Here is an 18,213-nt window from a genome sequence, read left to right as displayed (position 1 = left end):
GACAGCAAAGATTTGATTTCACGCACAAAGCGTGATCCGTGTCTTTTAAGAAGCAACAATAAAATGGCTTCGTTATGGACGCAATAGCGACATCTGATAGAAAAATCCTAGGAAAGTATTCGGCGGAAGAAAAGTCCTGTAGTTTGACACACAAAGATCCATCTGGCATATAACTATTCAACCTGTAAAGAAGTTCCAGTTTATGCAATAATCTACCCTGTTAAATATGCTTTAGACAAGTCAGTCTAAATGGAAATGAGCTGAAAAATGTTTTTAATGCATGTACAATGTAATCAGTTTAAACTAGTAGATTAGTGGAAGTTGAACTACCAGGCCAGAAACGCTGCTAACCTAAGCTGATTCTTCAGATGAACTGTCAAAAAATCAGTCAGTAAAACCTCGAAAATTTTAGGTATAGAAGAAAGAATCGTAATACAACGATAATTAGATATCAATGATTTAATGATAAAATCAATCAATTTTTAAAAATAATTCATAAAGAGAATACTAGAGTACATAAGAGAGTAGTAATGTGTAGTAGGGAGTACGGACTCTCGCTCAATATCAAAAAGACGAAGTTAATGAAAATTTGTAAAAACAACCATAATACTAACGAAATCTTGACAGTAGAAGGCCAGCAGATCGAAAGAGTAAAAAAGTACACTTACCTACTATAACAGAAAATAATGACTACACTGCAGAAATCAAAGTCAGAATCGAAAAAGCACGTTCTAATTTTATGAAAATGAAAAAGGTCCTATGTGGCAAAGATTTAACATTAGCTCTTAAAGTACGCCTAACAAAATGTTACGTATACAGTGTACTACACTATGGAGTGGAATCATGGACGTTAAATCTAGACACAACGAGACGACTTAACTCCTTTGAAATGTGGACCTATAGAAGAATTATGAGGGTTTCCTGGGTAGATAGAGTTACGAACAATGAAGTACTTAGAAGAATAGGTAAAGAGAAGGAAGTTAAACTAACAATTAAAGAAAGAAAGCTACAGTATCTCGGACATGTGATGCGGGGCGAGAAGTATGGCATCCTGCGACTCATAATGCAAGGCAAGATAGATGGCAGAAGAAGCATCGGAAGAAGATGAATTTCATGGCTCAAGAACCTGAGAGAATGGTTTGGATGCAGCTCAAAACAACTTTTTAGAGCTACTGCCTCAAAAACTAAAATAGCTATGATGATTGCCAACCTCCGTAGCAAAGATGGTACCTGAAGAAGAAAGAGAATAAACTACTTATTGCTTAAAAATAAGTTAGGATATTCTATCTGGACCAAGACCTTTATTGGCATTAAGACACTGTAAGCTAGAATGTCACAAATTTTAATAGTTAAGGAGTGAATATGGCTGTGACTGATATCGGTTCTTTGACTCTACTTGTCTAGATAGGAGAAAGAAGGATTGTGGACACTGCTAAGGAAATTGGCAAAAGCGTTAACAATAACTGCGGCCCACTAAAAACAGTATCATTCAACTTCATGCGACTTGGAATATCAAAATATTTCCCTTACAATTGGGTGGTCGACAAACAGGAGCAGACAAGTCAATTTTTGATTTTAAAAGTTAAAATCGTATGTATGAAAAAGATCAATACTTGGTATGAAAATTTGCCTGTTTTATTTCAGCCGTGGATAATTTTTTTAGGAACCTATTTTTAATAAATAAAATGTATCTCAAAAATTGACTTGCAATTACTAATGCAACATCTGAGCATCTGCCCTCTGCCGTAGTCTTAATATATCTCGCCTGAATTAGAAAAATACCAACCCAACCATTGTTATTTATTTCTAATGACCAAATGAGCAGTAATACAACAAATATTCATCTCATATCTCTAGCTGTAGTTCTTGAAGCAACAGTTAGGACACAGTTAAGTATATGCTTTATCGGCTATGTGTGGCCACTTCAGCGATAGTGTAAACTCTTAAATGTACCTTAAATTCATTTATGTTAACAACTTACAAACCTTTTAAAATCTCGGCTATATGTGTGTCCTCAAAAGCTTTTTTTGCATTTTCCCTAACCAACTATATTTTACTTGAATTTTATTGCCGATCAGCTTCTTAAGGCTTCTCCTAACAAATTCGTCAATGGTCTCCTCACCAATTTTGGAAAGCTCATTATCCTAAAATATAATGTAAATAATAATCAAACTAACCCATAAACTTTATCTTACATGCTTAATTATTTTAACTTGAACTATCTAATAAAAGAGTTAGAGCTTAAGCTCTAGTAAATATTAAACTCAATATTTATTTAACAGCCTCTATTACAAAATCAATCAAACATTTATTTGCATCTTTTGGTTTCTCATAACTAGACTTCGGCAAATATGCATATTGCATATTTTGCATATTGTGCATATTTTATGCAAATATTTCATATTTTGGCATATTTGTATAAAAGTTTGCATAAAGTGCATAAAAGTTCAGATTTTTATACTGTATTTGAAAATTTTTAAACATACCAATTTATTTCAATTCTTGTATAAAATTTTGTAGTCATTTTAATCAAAACATGATCTAAGTACGTAATCTCTACAGGTACAAAACATTTACAATTTCGAAGAAGATCAATTTAAGTAGCCCTCAACATTCTTAGAAAGTCTCGGTCACTGAGGCATTCAGTTATTGGATAATCGCTAAGGGTTCGCTCATTTGCATTTTATGATCTAATCCCCAAATCTATCTACAATTTATTGTATCTTAACAGCAGGTAAACGGCTAATAGTTTTGTTCCTAATTTAGGGATTTTCCAAAATCTCCCAGTTTATTGAATTAGGTACCTAAACATTTCTAATTTGATGCTCAGATTTGTAAATCATTTTTGTTTTGATATTCAAAGCGTAAACACTCGTTGTGCGTAACAAAAAGGAAGATTGTGATTTTATAATGCCTAAAACAACCAGTGCTTCAACTTGGATTAAACCTTATAAAGAGCTGTCTATGGATATGGGAAAAATCTACTGTTCAGTCTGTGGCAAAATTGTAAGTATCTAATATTTTCTATTAAATATCTAATATTTCATACATACAGGGTGTTTCCAAATGACACTTACAACGTTTGACTGTAGATACTTCTCGAAAAATTGAACAAAACGATATAGTTAATGAAGGGTCAAACTTATTTACTTTTCGAGATACAGGGTGTTAAAATTTAAAAAAATTAAATTCTTTTAGTTAATAACAACAATAACTTTAAAACCAATAAACGTATTTACTTGAAATTTAGTACTCGTAGGTTGTTTTTAAATGAAAAATAGCTTCCTTTAGTGAGAAAAAATTGTCCATGGTACAATACAATGGTGTGTATTTAGAAAAATTTTTCACCTTTACTTTTTTTTATGAAGTCAGCTATTCTAAAACACAATTATTTTTATTGTAATTGAATTAACAAAAAAAAAACTTTTGTTGAATTTTAAAATAAGTTATATGATGTACTAATGGTTAGTAACAAAAACTAATTTGTGGATTAATACTGCATTTAAAACACTTAGCGAGTGTTTTTTTTCCAAACCAGTTATTTGATTAACCAAAAACACCTTGTATATTTTTATATTTTAAAGGTTGGGTTAAAATAAAGGTTTTTATTTTTATTTATAGATAGCATGTGAGAAGAAATTTCAGATAGACCAACATGTGAGAACTGCTTCACACATTGCAAAAAAAGGAAAAATGGGAGGAAAACATCAAACTTCAATGGCTAAATGTTTCCAATCTACTTCAAAAAAATTAGATGAGCAAGAAACTTTTAATGAAGACTTGTGTCGCGCATTAGTGTCTGCAAACATACCGCTTTCAAAATTAGCAAATGTAAATTTTAGTTCGTTTCTAAAAAAAATATTGCAAACTTAATGTTCCAAGTGATCGGTCTCTAAGAAGAAATAATGTGAACGGGCTATACTCGTCGGTGTTAATTAATATTAAGGAAGAAATTACAGATAATTATTTTTACATATCTGTAGACGAAACCACTGATTCCTCAGGAAAGTATATTGCTCATTTATTGATTGGTTTTCTTAAAGAAGATACCTTACCAAAATCTCATCTTATTTCATGCCAGCAACTTGAGAAAACAAATGCTTTAACAATTTCGCGTTTTATACAAGAAACATTAGCAACTTTTTTTCTTCCGACAACTATTCCTTCTAATAAATTACTGCTTATTTTATCGGATGCTGCTCCTTATATGGTGAAAGCAGGACAAAATTTAAAAATATTTTTCCCAGATTTAATACATGTTACTTGTGTAGCGCATGGATTAAACAGAGTTGCAGAGGAAATACGAAAAAAGTTTCCTCTTGTAAATACCATGATATCCAGTGTCAAAAAAGTATTTCTTAAATCTCCTATAAGAATTCAACTTTATAAAGAAATGCTACCTAACATTCCTCTTCCACCACAACCTATTTTAACGCGATGGGGAACATGGTTAGAAGCAGCTAATTTTTATGCAGATCTATTTGTTAAAATAAAGAACATAATTGATACGTTAACAGATGAAAGTTCCCAATCTCTTTTGGATTCTAAACAAACTTTTCAGAGTAACTTGCTTCAACAAGAACTTTCATTTATAAAATCAAATTTTAGTTTTGTTCAAAAAACAATTACTCAGTTAGAATCACCAAAACTGTCATTGTTCGAAAGTACAGCATTAATAAAAGAATTTGCGTCATGTTGTCGTAACGTTAGAGGTAATATTGGAAAAGATATTTTAAAAAAATTTGAAGCTACTATGGAAAAAAATAAAGGTTACCATATTCTTTCTGAAGTAGTCAGTGTTTTAGCTGGAAATATTTCGGAAACAATTAATTTAGAACCAAATGTTTTGGTTAGTTTGAAAAATGCTCCCGTTACATCAGTTGATGTTAAACGAAGTTTTTCCATATATAAATATACGTACTCAGACAGAAGCCACAAGTTTTTGTTAGAAAATTTTGAACACCACTTGGTCATTTATTGTTACCATAAATATAAATAAGTTTATTCATACTTTAAAATGATGTAGTTACTTAAAATAAATGTAAATCTTAATGAATAGTAGGAAATATTTAGTTATGTACACTTTTTTTTAAATAAAATTGTTACTATTTTACGATTTTTTTATTTATTTGTATGCATATTTTGTAAAATATTTTCATATTTTCGGGTAAACACGTACATATTTATGCGCATATTTTCTACATTTTTATTTGCATATTTGCCGAAGTCTACTCATAACCATGGTAACAAAATAGAATAAAACTGACTATCAGAACTTTTTGTCGGTGGGATTCCATCAAAATTTACACAAATTTCTATAACATTGTTTTTTTGGGAAGATAAAAAAACCTTCGAAATTTTAATCATATGGAGCAAAGTATTTTGTTAAGACCAAAGTGGAAATATTTTCCTGGGGAAACGTCTTTCGATTTTAGTTCTCTGTGTGAAGCAAGAAGGTTCTGGCATCTGATGGCAAATGAGAAAGATCAGGAACTTCTTTATAAATTTTTAATAAATCACCTGGTATTTTAAAGTTGCATAATTTATTAGAAAAATTAAAAACATCTCGATAAGGTTCTTCAGAATTCTCGTTATGACCGTGTTAAGACCCTTCTTCAGTTTCATTGAAAGAAGAGCTTCTCTCATGTGTGAGAACATGGGGAAACTGAGTTTGAAAACTGGAGCTCAAAATTGTTAGACCACGATTCTATCGAATTAAGGCCTACAGCAATATGATTATGAGCAGATATGTTTTTATTTCTTGTTAGAATTACCAAGATCATCAGAGTACAAGTGCCATTGCAGTACGACACAACATTATTAATAGCAATTAAAAATAGCGCTACGCTTAGATTCGAGCCCTGTGGAATTTCATTTTTCTGTAATTTAGATTCAGACAAATGGTTATTGATTCGAACTTTAAAATATCGTAGCGCCATACTGTATCAAAAGCCTTTTTTACATCAAAGAATATGGCTAAACATTCTTGATTGCATATAAATGCTTCGTGAATTTCTGATTCCAATGATAAGTTATCTAATGTTGATCTATTTTTCCTAAATCCATTTTGTTCGGGTATAATAAGATGTTTATGTTCAATATACCACATTCGATGAGTCGATTGGCAATGACCTTTTCTAACAACTTACACATTGCATTCGTGAGAGAGATTGGTCTATAGGATTCTGCTTCAAATTTAGGTTTATTACCTGGTTTGTATATTGGAATTATGATTGACGAGTGTCATATTTGTGGGAATACTTTATTGATCCATATAAAATTGAAAAGTTACACAGGTATGTTATCTGGTACTGGACTAGTATTTCTAACGGAGTTAAGAGTTTCAATAAGTTTAGTAAAGCTTATAGGATTGTTTATTGGTGAAGTGTCATTGAATAATGGTATTCCTTTATTTTCTTGGAATCGTTTCTTTCATCACTAGAAGCAGTACAATATTAATTTGCCATTATTTCAGATATACTGCATTCGGACGTAAATGCCTGTTTGTCTTTTATGTAGTACTTTATAGAGTGATGTAAATTTTTTCCAGATATACTTCTAATCATGTTCCAGATTTGATCAATTGGAGTAGATCTATTGATTTCTGAAACAAACTTTTGCCAAATTGACAAATCAATTTCTGAAAACTCTCCTGTTGCTGCATTACATTGAGTATTCCTGCCACCATTAAGAAGTCATTTTTTTTGAGCCCCATAATGAATTATGTGCATTAAAATCTCCCAGTATAATTCGAGATGCAGGTTAACTTTTAGTGGACCTACTAAGTACACCCCTATAGTTTCCAGATTTGTTATTAGAGGAATACTGCAATATTCATAGGAATTCTCCTTCTTAATTTTGCCTAATTTTAGATACACTTGTATAATTTCTCAAATTACGAATTTTGTTATTTTTAAAATAGTTTCTTGTAGACAAATTATAGAGGGAGAATTTTGAGCAATTATTAATTGTAACATTTCTAAACGGGTATGATACTCGTTCAAATTCCACTGTAGAATAGACTTGAATGTGAGCTTATGTAGAAGGTTCTATGGATGAGTCGCTATCGAGTTGAGGTTTTAGTTTTCGAGTAATTGAATTAATTATTTTAGTACATCGCGATTTCATTTTTTTTATATATAATGTGGGGATAGATTTCTTTTAACAAATTAAGTAAGCCTAATGTGTCTTTTGTGTAAGTTTTAGATAGACTCAATTTATCTGGAGATCCTAAAGCATTTTTAAAAAAATCAGTAGTTGTTCAAAATTTAATATCGGTGTTATAAATTTATTAGTAATAAAATCTTTTACGGGTTCCATACTTTAGCAATAGTCTCAAAATTATCAATAGTTTCGGATTTTTTAAGTTTTTGTATTGGTTTTATAAAATTTTCTTTAAGTTCTTGTAAAGGTGGGGTTAAAATTTCATCAAGGCTGCGCTTAGCTGTGTTTAATTCTTTACTAAGTGTATTAGTTATTTCAAGTGCATCAGTGGTATCTATTGATATGCTATTAATAGGGCATGCAAGTGTTGAGGAAGAGTTTGGGATTGATGTATGAGGTTGTGAAACATTAGGTGTTGTTGATAATTGTGTAGTTGTTATAATTGTATCTGTGCATGTAATTTGAGCACTTAGGAATAATATGGAGGGTGATATTTGAGATGCAGTTAACACTTTTTAGTTAATGAAGAAAGTATAGTCGAGGATTGTAAGGAAAAGGAATTCGCTGAAGAGGCTAATGTAGTCGACTTCATGTGGAAGAGTATTAACAACTGTATTTATAGTAGTAGTTGGCACTGTTGTTGTTAAGTTTTGATTTGGATTTGTACAGGATGGACAATTTGCTATAAAATGGTCAGATTGTTTACAATACTAACACATCTGTTTTTCTAAAGATATGAAAATACGATAAGATGTTTGATCGTGGTTTATGACAATTGAGTGAGGAATTAATGTAGCTTCCAAAGGAGAGATAAATGTATGTCTTCGAAAGCTCAGTATATGTCTATATTCTCGGTTTGTTGTACCTATTCGTAAAAAATCAATTGGAGTCAATAAATTAAGGCCTAACTTTTTAAGTTCAGATTCTATGAAAGTGTGGTGAATACTAGGAGAGAGCAAACATTAGAGATCAGTAATCTTTCATTTGGTGTAATTAAGCGTCGAGCATGAATTATTTGTTGATTGATAGTTATTCTTCCATTGTCAGCATTCATGACAGTTTCTACTAATTCTTCACCAGCTAGGTAAATACAAATACGGTGATTTGAAATTCGTGATGAAAAAATAATATATCTTGGTTCTATAATTTTTCCCAGTGCAAGATATTCTTCAAGTTTGGCGTTTTCTAGAGCATTATATAAAATAGCTTTTTTCTTGGAAGGGTTTTTGGAGTTGAATTGATTAACGCTGTAGAATATGAAGAAGTTTTATATGATGTCAAAAGTTCACTAATTTTTATTTATAATAACACAACACTTTAGTTAATAAGTGAATATAAATAAAAGCACAAAAACTAGGTTTGATTAGACTGGTAATTAAATATGTCAAACCTCGCTTAAAGGTTCGAATCGTTCTCCACTATTAATTGTCTGCAGTTGAAAAATTATTTTCAAGTAGGTACTGTTTGCAAGCTGTTTGAAACGCCATATACCTACATATAGACATCTTTAAATGGTATATTTAGGATAGTTAATAGAGAATGTGCCTGCTAAGAAGTACTACGAAATATAAAGGGATTCGAAATAGACAGAAATTTAAAAGAGCTAAAAAATAATAATAAAGTCTTTTCAAAGTGAATTCATTCAAAAATACATTCTTTTTTGTTCAAAAGGTTTTAAAGCTATCAAGTATACTGTAACAAGTAACAGGTATTATGTATTTGTAAAAATGTTTAACTAACAGTTTAACACTGTAGACTGTAGTAGGCAACTTTTAACCTTGTTAAAGAGTCAGCAGTTCATTAACAAACAGCAAAAATGCATTTCTCTATCGACAATTCTTTCCGCGTCATCAACTGTTGGAATCTAATGATCTCCTGTTACAGCCATCAAAAGAAGATGACACATGATATTGTCGCAAAAGTTGTATTTCATAAAGATGATGACATATTGTCTGCACATGTGCTACACACACATTTCGTTAGATATTTACATGTGTATTTAAGAATAAACAGCGAAGACAAAGATTTTTTTCATCGCCGACGTAGGAAAAATGGGTCAACGTATTCGGTTTGCATATGGGAGTTTATTGTCCTATTAAAAATTGAGTCGTTTAGACCACCTACAATGTATGATAAGTGAGAATGTTATTGTGTGTTGGACCTTCGGTGTTTTTCTCTTGTGACAGATATATATTGTAATGTTGATATGGCTATTTTCAGTTTAAAAAACATAAATTTAATTTAGCGCCACAAAATAATTATAACAAACAAAGATACTAAAAAAGCGACTTAAATATCATTTTAAGATTAGATTTGTGGAAAAGATAAGGTTTTCGACTAAGCTAAGAACAATATTCTGATTTTTAAACAAATTATTGAAAATCGAATAAAATTTAAAATCTAAAATCACACGGTCTACTACACCTTCATCTGTATAACTTATTGTTAAATCTTTCTCTAATTTGCTTAGTATGGATTTATATATCAGATTAGTTAAAATTGACAAGTCTGAATAGGAGGGCATTATAATGGTTGGTTTGTCTATCAGAACTTCAAAGTCTTGTGTACGTAAAAAGGAAATTTTGGTAGCTGTAAAGCTGTAATATCTATATAAGATTGAAATTAATTTGTATTGATAAAAGATTCTGCAAGAGGAGGAGAATTTTTTACTCTCCAGTAAGAATTTGTTGATATCTCAGAAAGATGACAAAGGAAATGGAAATCATGAATACGATTAAGATAAGAAAGTTACAATATCTCGGCCACGTTATGAGGGGGGATAAATATGTATTGCTACAAACCATACTACATAATGCAGGGAAAAATACAGGGAAAACGAAGTATTGGAAGACCACGCATCTCCTGGCTCAACAATCTGAGAAAGTGGTATAATTGCAGTTCCGTCGACTTGTTCCGAAAATAGCTGTGATGATTACCAACCTCCTTAGAGGAGACGGTACCTAAAGAAGAAGAAGAATTTGTTAAATTTTCTGTCAAAAGTAAACCTATTTTGTGAACCATAGTTGTATTAAACGATCTGTATGTTATTGGACGTTTGTTGGTTAACATTTGCCTACGTATGTGTAAAGGTGATTCTTGGGCTTCTGCTAGAACTGCTTGGTTTGGTGAAGACAAATTTTTATTGATTTAAATTGTATTCTGTCAAGAGTTAATACATTTGTTTTACATGTTGAACCGTAAAGAATACAACCATAATCCAGAATAGATCGTATGTAGGATCTATAAAACATTAAAGAGATACATTATTCTGCACCCCATCTTTTTTTAGAAACTAAACGCAGAAGGTTAATTCCACGCTCGCATTTTTGTTTTACATACTTTATATGGCTAGACCACATGAGTTTTTTCACCATCTAGGATCATGCCTATACTTATACTCTTCTGCTAAGGGAAAAGTATAATCATCTATCTGGCATTTGCCTGTGACCTTTTGTCTACGTCTAGTGAAACATACAATCGAAGATTTTTATTGTGATATACTAAAACCCATTAGTTTTACCCACTTATCTATGTTACTAAAGCTAAGTTTTAGATTCAACATACAATCTTCATAAGATTTATGGCTGGTATATAAACATATATCGTCTGCATATTGAATTATTTTGCATTTGTTATCCTTCAAACCATGCAGATCTGCAGTATAAACGTTACATAATAAAGGACTTAGAATTGAACCTTGTGGGAGACCGTTATATAATATTCTTGGACCGTGTAATACATTTCTATGGTCCGTAAGTATATTTTTCTATTCACGTACAAATTTATTATATTTACAGATAATCTTTTATCAATACCACACCCCACCATTTTTGAATATAATATATCCAAATCAACCACGTCATATGCACCCTTTAAATCTAGAAACAAACATAGCATACATTCGTTTTTTGAAAAACAGAGTTGAATATCCGTAATTAAATGTATGGTACCTCGACCTCTACGAAATCCATTCTGTGAGTAGGGAAAAACTGAACTACTTTTAATAAATTGTTCTAATCTAAATTTTATTAGGATTTTTCTTTCAAAGGATTTTGTCACACATGCTAATAAGGTAATGGGTCTATAAGATGATGGAATTTCTGGGTTTAAGTTACGTCTGGGTTTACTTAAAATTGAGTAGATGGCATATGATAATATTTTTTAAAGTATCGCATTATTCTTGTTTCCACCACCAACTATTAAAGATTTCTAAGAGAACATCTTTGGCATTTGTCGGCAATTTGTCCAATAACTTATAAGTAAAACCGTCTAAACCGGAGCCTGTATTTCTGCTTTTTTTTAGTGCAAATTCTAGTTCTGAAGGAGTAAAAGGTTTTGACATGGAATTTATACTAGTATTAAAACGAAAAATTTCTTTAATCCTACCAACAACATTATCAAAGGCAGATGAACGTGCAAGTTGGTTTAGCATCTGTTTAATGAGATCTTCAGAAAGTTGAGATTTTTGAAGTTATACTTGGTTATACTTCTATACGCATTGTCGGCGTTGGAAATTTGCATGAGAGTGAATCTGTGAAACCATTATTTACATATGTAAGATAATGAGTAAGAGAGAAACAGAAGATATATTTTCTCTCTCTTCCTCTCTCGAGAATAAAAATGTTCCTTTTGTATATATATTTAATATTATATATATATTATATAATAATATTGTATATATATATATATTATATATATATATATATATATATATATATATATATATATATATATATATAATATAATATGTATTAATATTATTATTTATGTGATATGTTTTGTATTATTTAAAATTAAACGTTTATAATTATTTTAGGAATTTGTATTTCAAAATAATCACTGTTTTACCGAGAACTGTCAATTTTGAAATCCGTTAGTGTCATGTCTAATTGGCAAATCCTTTACGTGTTTGGTTCATACGCTGGTGGTTGTGAGTTCGAATCCCAATTATGAATTTCCTTTTTTTATTTTTGAAATATTTAAAAACCACACGTTAATCTTATTAAATATATGTAATATAAAAAACATAAATTTTAAAATAAAATGAAAATTTACAACATAATCCGAGTTGTTGGTTTTTTATTTTTATCTTCGTAAAGTAAGTTAAATCGTTGATGGAATAACCCAAATTGGGTTATTTAATCAACGCTAAAAGTATAATTAATGTCTCCAAATTCTTCCCACTTTCAATGGTTTGAGCAAGCACATAGGTCCACCTGTTTTGGTGGCGAAGAACTAAACAATTAAATAAATTGTTTTCTGTCCTCTGGGCTGTCGAAATGTGCAAATTTTAGTAGCTTTTAGCAAAAGCTTGTTATTACTGTGATGAAATAAAAGAAATTTATTATAACGCATTATTTTCCGGGACACCCTGTATTTATGTATTATCCAGTTTCAGCGGATATGGTATAAATCAGTGCGGTTGCGATCAGAGTTGTCGATCTTTGCAAAAATTACGATAAGTAAGTAAACGATCCAAATTAAAGATTCAGTACATATAATTGCTAACAACTGATTCGTTTGTAATATGTTTTTTAAAAATATTTTGGTATTTTTCACACAAATAACTTTGGTGTTTTTGGTGTATAGTGACTATAGTGAAAACTTGCAGCCATATACTGTGCTCTACTTTGACCCAAATGTTTTAGTTTTCCAACTCCTTCCTGGGGAGGAAAGCGCGTTTGTAAAAACTAATTATTACACTCTGAACTGTCCAGGAACTTTCATGTGCACATTGTCGATTATGAGTCCTTTTTTTAATAACACGAATACTTTTGGCTACTATTATATAAGTAATAGATTTAAGAACACTACAGGAGCATATTTAGTTTTAAATGGAATCGTAGATCCTACCGTTTATTCAATCAACGATCCAAATAATGAGATACATTTGACAGACGCCATCAGTACACAATTTATTACTGGACACTACTATAATTCTATAAATGATTCTTTAACGGTATGGTTTCCAAACGATTCGCCAATAAAAGTGTTTTATCGCGGACTTGTCGATGAAATTGTAGACGGCCATCAAAATCCTCTAGTTATCCGATTTAGTGCCTGCAATCAAATGTACAACCTAATAATTTTAGACCAATTTGGACCAAATGTATTCAAAACTGATCAGAAAGAAGTTTATGTCCGTAAAGAATTCACGAATCCGAGTAATCCATCCATTAGTTGTTCTGCATATATTTTACCAGAAGTTAAGAAGATTACTTCACAAATACCTCTTTTAATCAAAGATGATAAAAATAAAGAAAGCAGCACACCAGTGAACAAAACGGTTGCGGTTGTAAACCCAGAACACAAAACAACAAATAAAGCTACAACAAAATTAGTTACAAGCACGACTTCTTTAACAACATTAAAGACAACCACTGCAAGAAGAACAACCATCACTACAACTACTCAAAACATAACTGCAAGTGAAACAAACACATCGATTCCAAATCAAGGTATCTCTGTACAAGATGAATCCACAAAAAGGTTATTAATCATACTGATATCATTAGTAGTGTTTTTGATATTTTTAATTTGTGTACTGGTGTACTTCTGCAAGAAAAGAACAGCTTCTGGTGGACCTTCCAGCACGTTTTCCAAAATCAAATCAACTTATACTGAATGGTTGGCCTCTCACAGACACTTACGAGAATCAGCACCAACAGATGCTCATAATGAAGAAAACAGCTATTGCACGCCTTTAGAAGATTTTGTAGAAGAGCCTAAACCACATTATGATTATGTTACGGTTGTCAGAGAGAACAACGTATTGACTGAAAATAAGTATATGGTTGTTAAAGATAGACAAGTAAATCCGGAAGATACCTATTTGGTTCCGAAAGAAGAAGAGAAATAAGATATCAATGGAGAAGATTACATCTATGTGCGAGTAAAAATGTGATTGATACCCAACTTTGGTGCGTCTGGAAGTGCTCGAGTGACATCTGTAGGTTATGAGTAGAGCTCGGGAAATATACACTTAAAAAACCCTAAAATATGCATGCAAATATGCACAAAAAACAGTTGAAATATGACTAAAATATGTTTTTTTTTGTTTTTATTGCATATAAATAAAAAACGCAGTAATACTTGTATTGAAGGTATTTAATTTATTTTATGCTAAAATCACAAACAGTATTTATTGAAATTTATATTATCTACATCATTATATTCATTTATTCTGTGATTCATCATCATTCCTCATCATCATCATTCTTTATTATACTATTTTTACAGTGAAAACTATATATTATTAAATGTTTCTCTAAATACTCTAGAGAAAAACTGTGCCATCTATCTGATAATAATTGTTTGTATTGAAAAACTTGAAGTTGAAGGAGCAAACTTAAAATATTGTGTAATTGAGGATTCTACCTGTAAAATTAAATTATCTTCACAATTAATAATATTATTAATTTGAATTATTTTTTGATATCCCTCATTTTTCTTAAACACTGCGCAGAATTTTTGATACACTTTATTGGTTTCCCTCCCCAAGGTGTTTAATTCTTTCATTTATAGTTTATTTTTATGAACGAGAGAGTAATTAGCATAATTTTAACTGGTAGCTCCGACCACTCCATGGGCGTGCTCAAGATTAATTGAAAAATTACTTTGAATAATTGTAAAAAATAAATGAATTATTTCAGTGTTATAAAGTGTTATGTGTATGTAAACAAAAGTGACCTCTTTTATCTTGAGTTTTTAAAACCGTCTAAGGTATGTTAAATAGATGAATAAAAATATTAATATAAAACTTACAGCTACTTGTTACAAATCCAAATCAGATTCAGAAGATGAACTTTCAGAACCAAGATTTATAATAACTGGCTCGATCATTTTATCAGTAATATTGTCCAGCTTCCACATTTTTTCCTCTTCTTTAATAGTGTGATTTACTGCCTTTTCCCAGTTTTCAGGTTTTACATTATTTACGGCCTCCAAAAACAACTGTTTAACATCATGAATTTTAAAAGTGGTATTTTTTCTTGAAACTTCACTCTTTATCTGTGCCCATACCAGTTCATTCGGGTTCATCCAGTAATTTATTTGGTGTATGACCCTCGTTGATCCATGTTTCATCAAGATAAAATATTTTTCTTTTTTGGTTTCTCATTTCCTTTATGGTTCTTAGAAAATGTCTTCTCCATATGACAATATCGCTTCTTTCTAATAAAATAGACTTTCTGGGATTCTTTTTCCAGCGGAAGCCTATTTCTTTTAAAAGTTTCCATAACGTACTTCGACTCATTTCTGGGTAATCCTTATCATCTCGAACTGAGACAAGAACTTTATCCAATGTTGGAAATTCTTGTCTAAAGAAGAATTCATGCACTTTCCGTCGAAGTCCTTCTTTAAAATGATATTCTATTTGAAATTTTGGTTTCCCTGGAGCATTACGTGGCATTTGAAAACTACCACATTTCTCTTCTTTAATAACTCTGTAAATCGTAGATTTCCCAACACCAAGTGTACTGCTAACTAACTCAACGGTCTCATCAACACTTTCACATAAACGTTTGTCTGTAAATGATTTAAAACAATTAAATATTAATGTTTTTTCATTAACTGTTAGAGGACCAATTTTTCGGCGTTTACACGGCACTTCCAAATTTTCCATAACACTAGTATACAGAATAAACTGCACCTTGCAACTAAAGTACCTACTTTTAGTGAACTGTTAAGAATTTTGAATACGCCACTTGGACCTTCCTATATACAAAATGGAAAAACCCACTATCACATTTTCTGTGGAATAAGTTTAGAAGGTAATTATCTAGTCAATTACTGTCGTAGATTCCTGGAATTAAAGAATTAAATGTTTGATTGTTGAAACCCTTACTTCGTGGAATGCACTCATTTCAGATAAAATAAAACGTTTTATTTTATCTAAAGAATTAAACTTTATTTTGCAAATAGGCAAAGAATTAAACTTTATTTTGCAAATAGATAAAATAAAACGTTTTATTTTATCTAAAGAATTAAACTTTATTTTGCAAATAGGTAGGTACTTTTTAAACTTTTATTGGTTATATATAACCAATAAAATAAACATCTTACATTTCTTGCAAATTCATTAGTACCTGTTAACCTCCATCACTCCGACACTGGCAACCTTATTTAGGGATTAGTAACCCTCACAACTATTGTATTCTATTCTGCTCCAACCTTTATACCTGGTGGTCATACTCAATTTAAAATTGTTTCCCTATATACTTCTGTAAACTTGTTGACAAATATCTGTTTTTCATTGAGTCACCCGTATCAACAGTTTAGGGATTTGCATACATAATTTATTGTTTTATTACTCTCTCATACATAAAAATACACTATAATGAATTGATAATTTCAATACTTTGGTCTAATGAAATGTTTCGCTTTTCTAATCTAGTATTTTTTTTATTTATTTAAAGGCAGCCGCATCAACCATATTGGTTATTAGCGGATGAATTTAATGTAAACAATAATAATTACAAATAACAAATAAATAACATACTTATATGTGGTTCAATATGTTACAGTCTCTTAAAAATTTCACAATGTTTTCACTGGTATACTCACTAAAAATATCTCTTATAACTGATGGAATTTTATTAGTTAGTCTTTCAGCACTATATTTGGGACACTCCGTTAATACGTGTTTCACTGTTAGCGGCACGTCACAACTCGTACATTTTGGTTGAGGTTCCTTCTTCATGAAATATTCATGTGTGAGTTTGCTGTGTCCTAATCGGAGTCTGGTTAATACAACCTGAAGGAAACGGCTGGGGACATTGTTAGTCCAACGTCCAAAATTTGGTTTAATTTCTTTTAACTTTGAGGATTTTTCTTCCCAACATTTAGTCCAATTACATATCAGCTTTTGTTTAAAGTACAGATTGAGATCTTCTGCTAATGGTTTTATTATCGGTCTGATATTTGAGGAATTTGCTATTTCTCGAGCATTTTTATCAGCTAGTTCGTTTCCTTTAATGCCTGTATGTGATGGTACCCACACGAAGACTAATGTTTTTTTCCAGCTGCTGCATCTTGTTTTTAATTAATTTAACAATCGGGTTGCAAGTGTACATTTTTGACAGTATATGGAGGGAATTGATTGAGTCAGTAATAATCAGGAGTTTATCTGGTTTGACTGTTTGAATGTGATTTAGAGCTCTGTATATTGCATACAATTCTCCAGTTATCACAGTGGATTCTGTGGGCAATTTTAAACTTTTTATTATGTCTCTTATAACAAATGATGATCCTACACCAGAAGTTGTTTTAGATGCATCTGTGTAAACTTGGGTATATTCAGGGAAAGAAGAAAGTATTCTATTATAATTGCTTATAAATATATTTATGTGGATTAGTTTCAGATTTATGATATGATGATAGTTCTAAATTTAAAGTAGGCAAAGGTATTAACCAGGGAGGTGGCGTGTTTACGTTTGCTGAATGTGTTGAGGGAAAGTTAAAAATCTCAATAGAGTTTAAAATGCTTTTGATCCTTAATTGAAATGATAAATGTGTTCTCATATTGATATTTGATGACGATGGCTGAGTAAGAAAATGGTTGTCAGGTTGTAGTGATGATTGTTTTGAAGCGTAAGATAGACTAAGTAATTTCCGTCGTTCATGTAATGATGGCTCTCCAAGTTCCCACTCGAGGCTTGCAACAGGAGTTGTTCTATAAGCTCTAGAGATTATGTGTAACGCATTGTTGTGTATAATGTCTAAGATTTTTAAATTTGACTTCGACGCTGAAGAATATGCAATGCATCCGTAGTCGAATTTTGATCGGATTAGGCTTCTATAAAACAGTAATAATGTATCTCCGTCAGCACCCCATTATTTGTTGGCTAAACATGTAAGAAGATTTATACCACTTTGACATGATATCGCCAATTTTTTAATATGTGGTTTCCAACCTAAAGTTTTGACGAATGTTATGCCTAAATATTTTATTTCTGTACTTCGTTTTAAAAACTTTGTGCCGAATTTTAAGGCAGGTATGTTAGTGTGAATAGGCTTTTTGGAAAAAATAATATATTGTGTCTTGTCAAC

The sequence above is a fragment of the Diabrotica undecimpunctata genome, chromosome 6 (genome assembly GCF_040954645.1).
Source record: "Diabrotica undecimpunctata isolate CICGRU chromosome 6, icDiaUnde3, whole genome shotgun sequence".
NCBI lineage: Eukaryota > Metazoa > Arthropoda > Insecta > Coleoptera > Chrysomelidae > Diabrotica > Diabrotica undecimpunctata.
The sequence above is the reverse complement of the archived record's forward strand: the minus strand, read 5'-3'. Positions refer to the sequence as shown.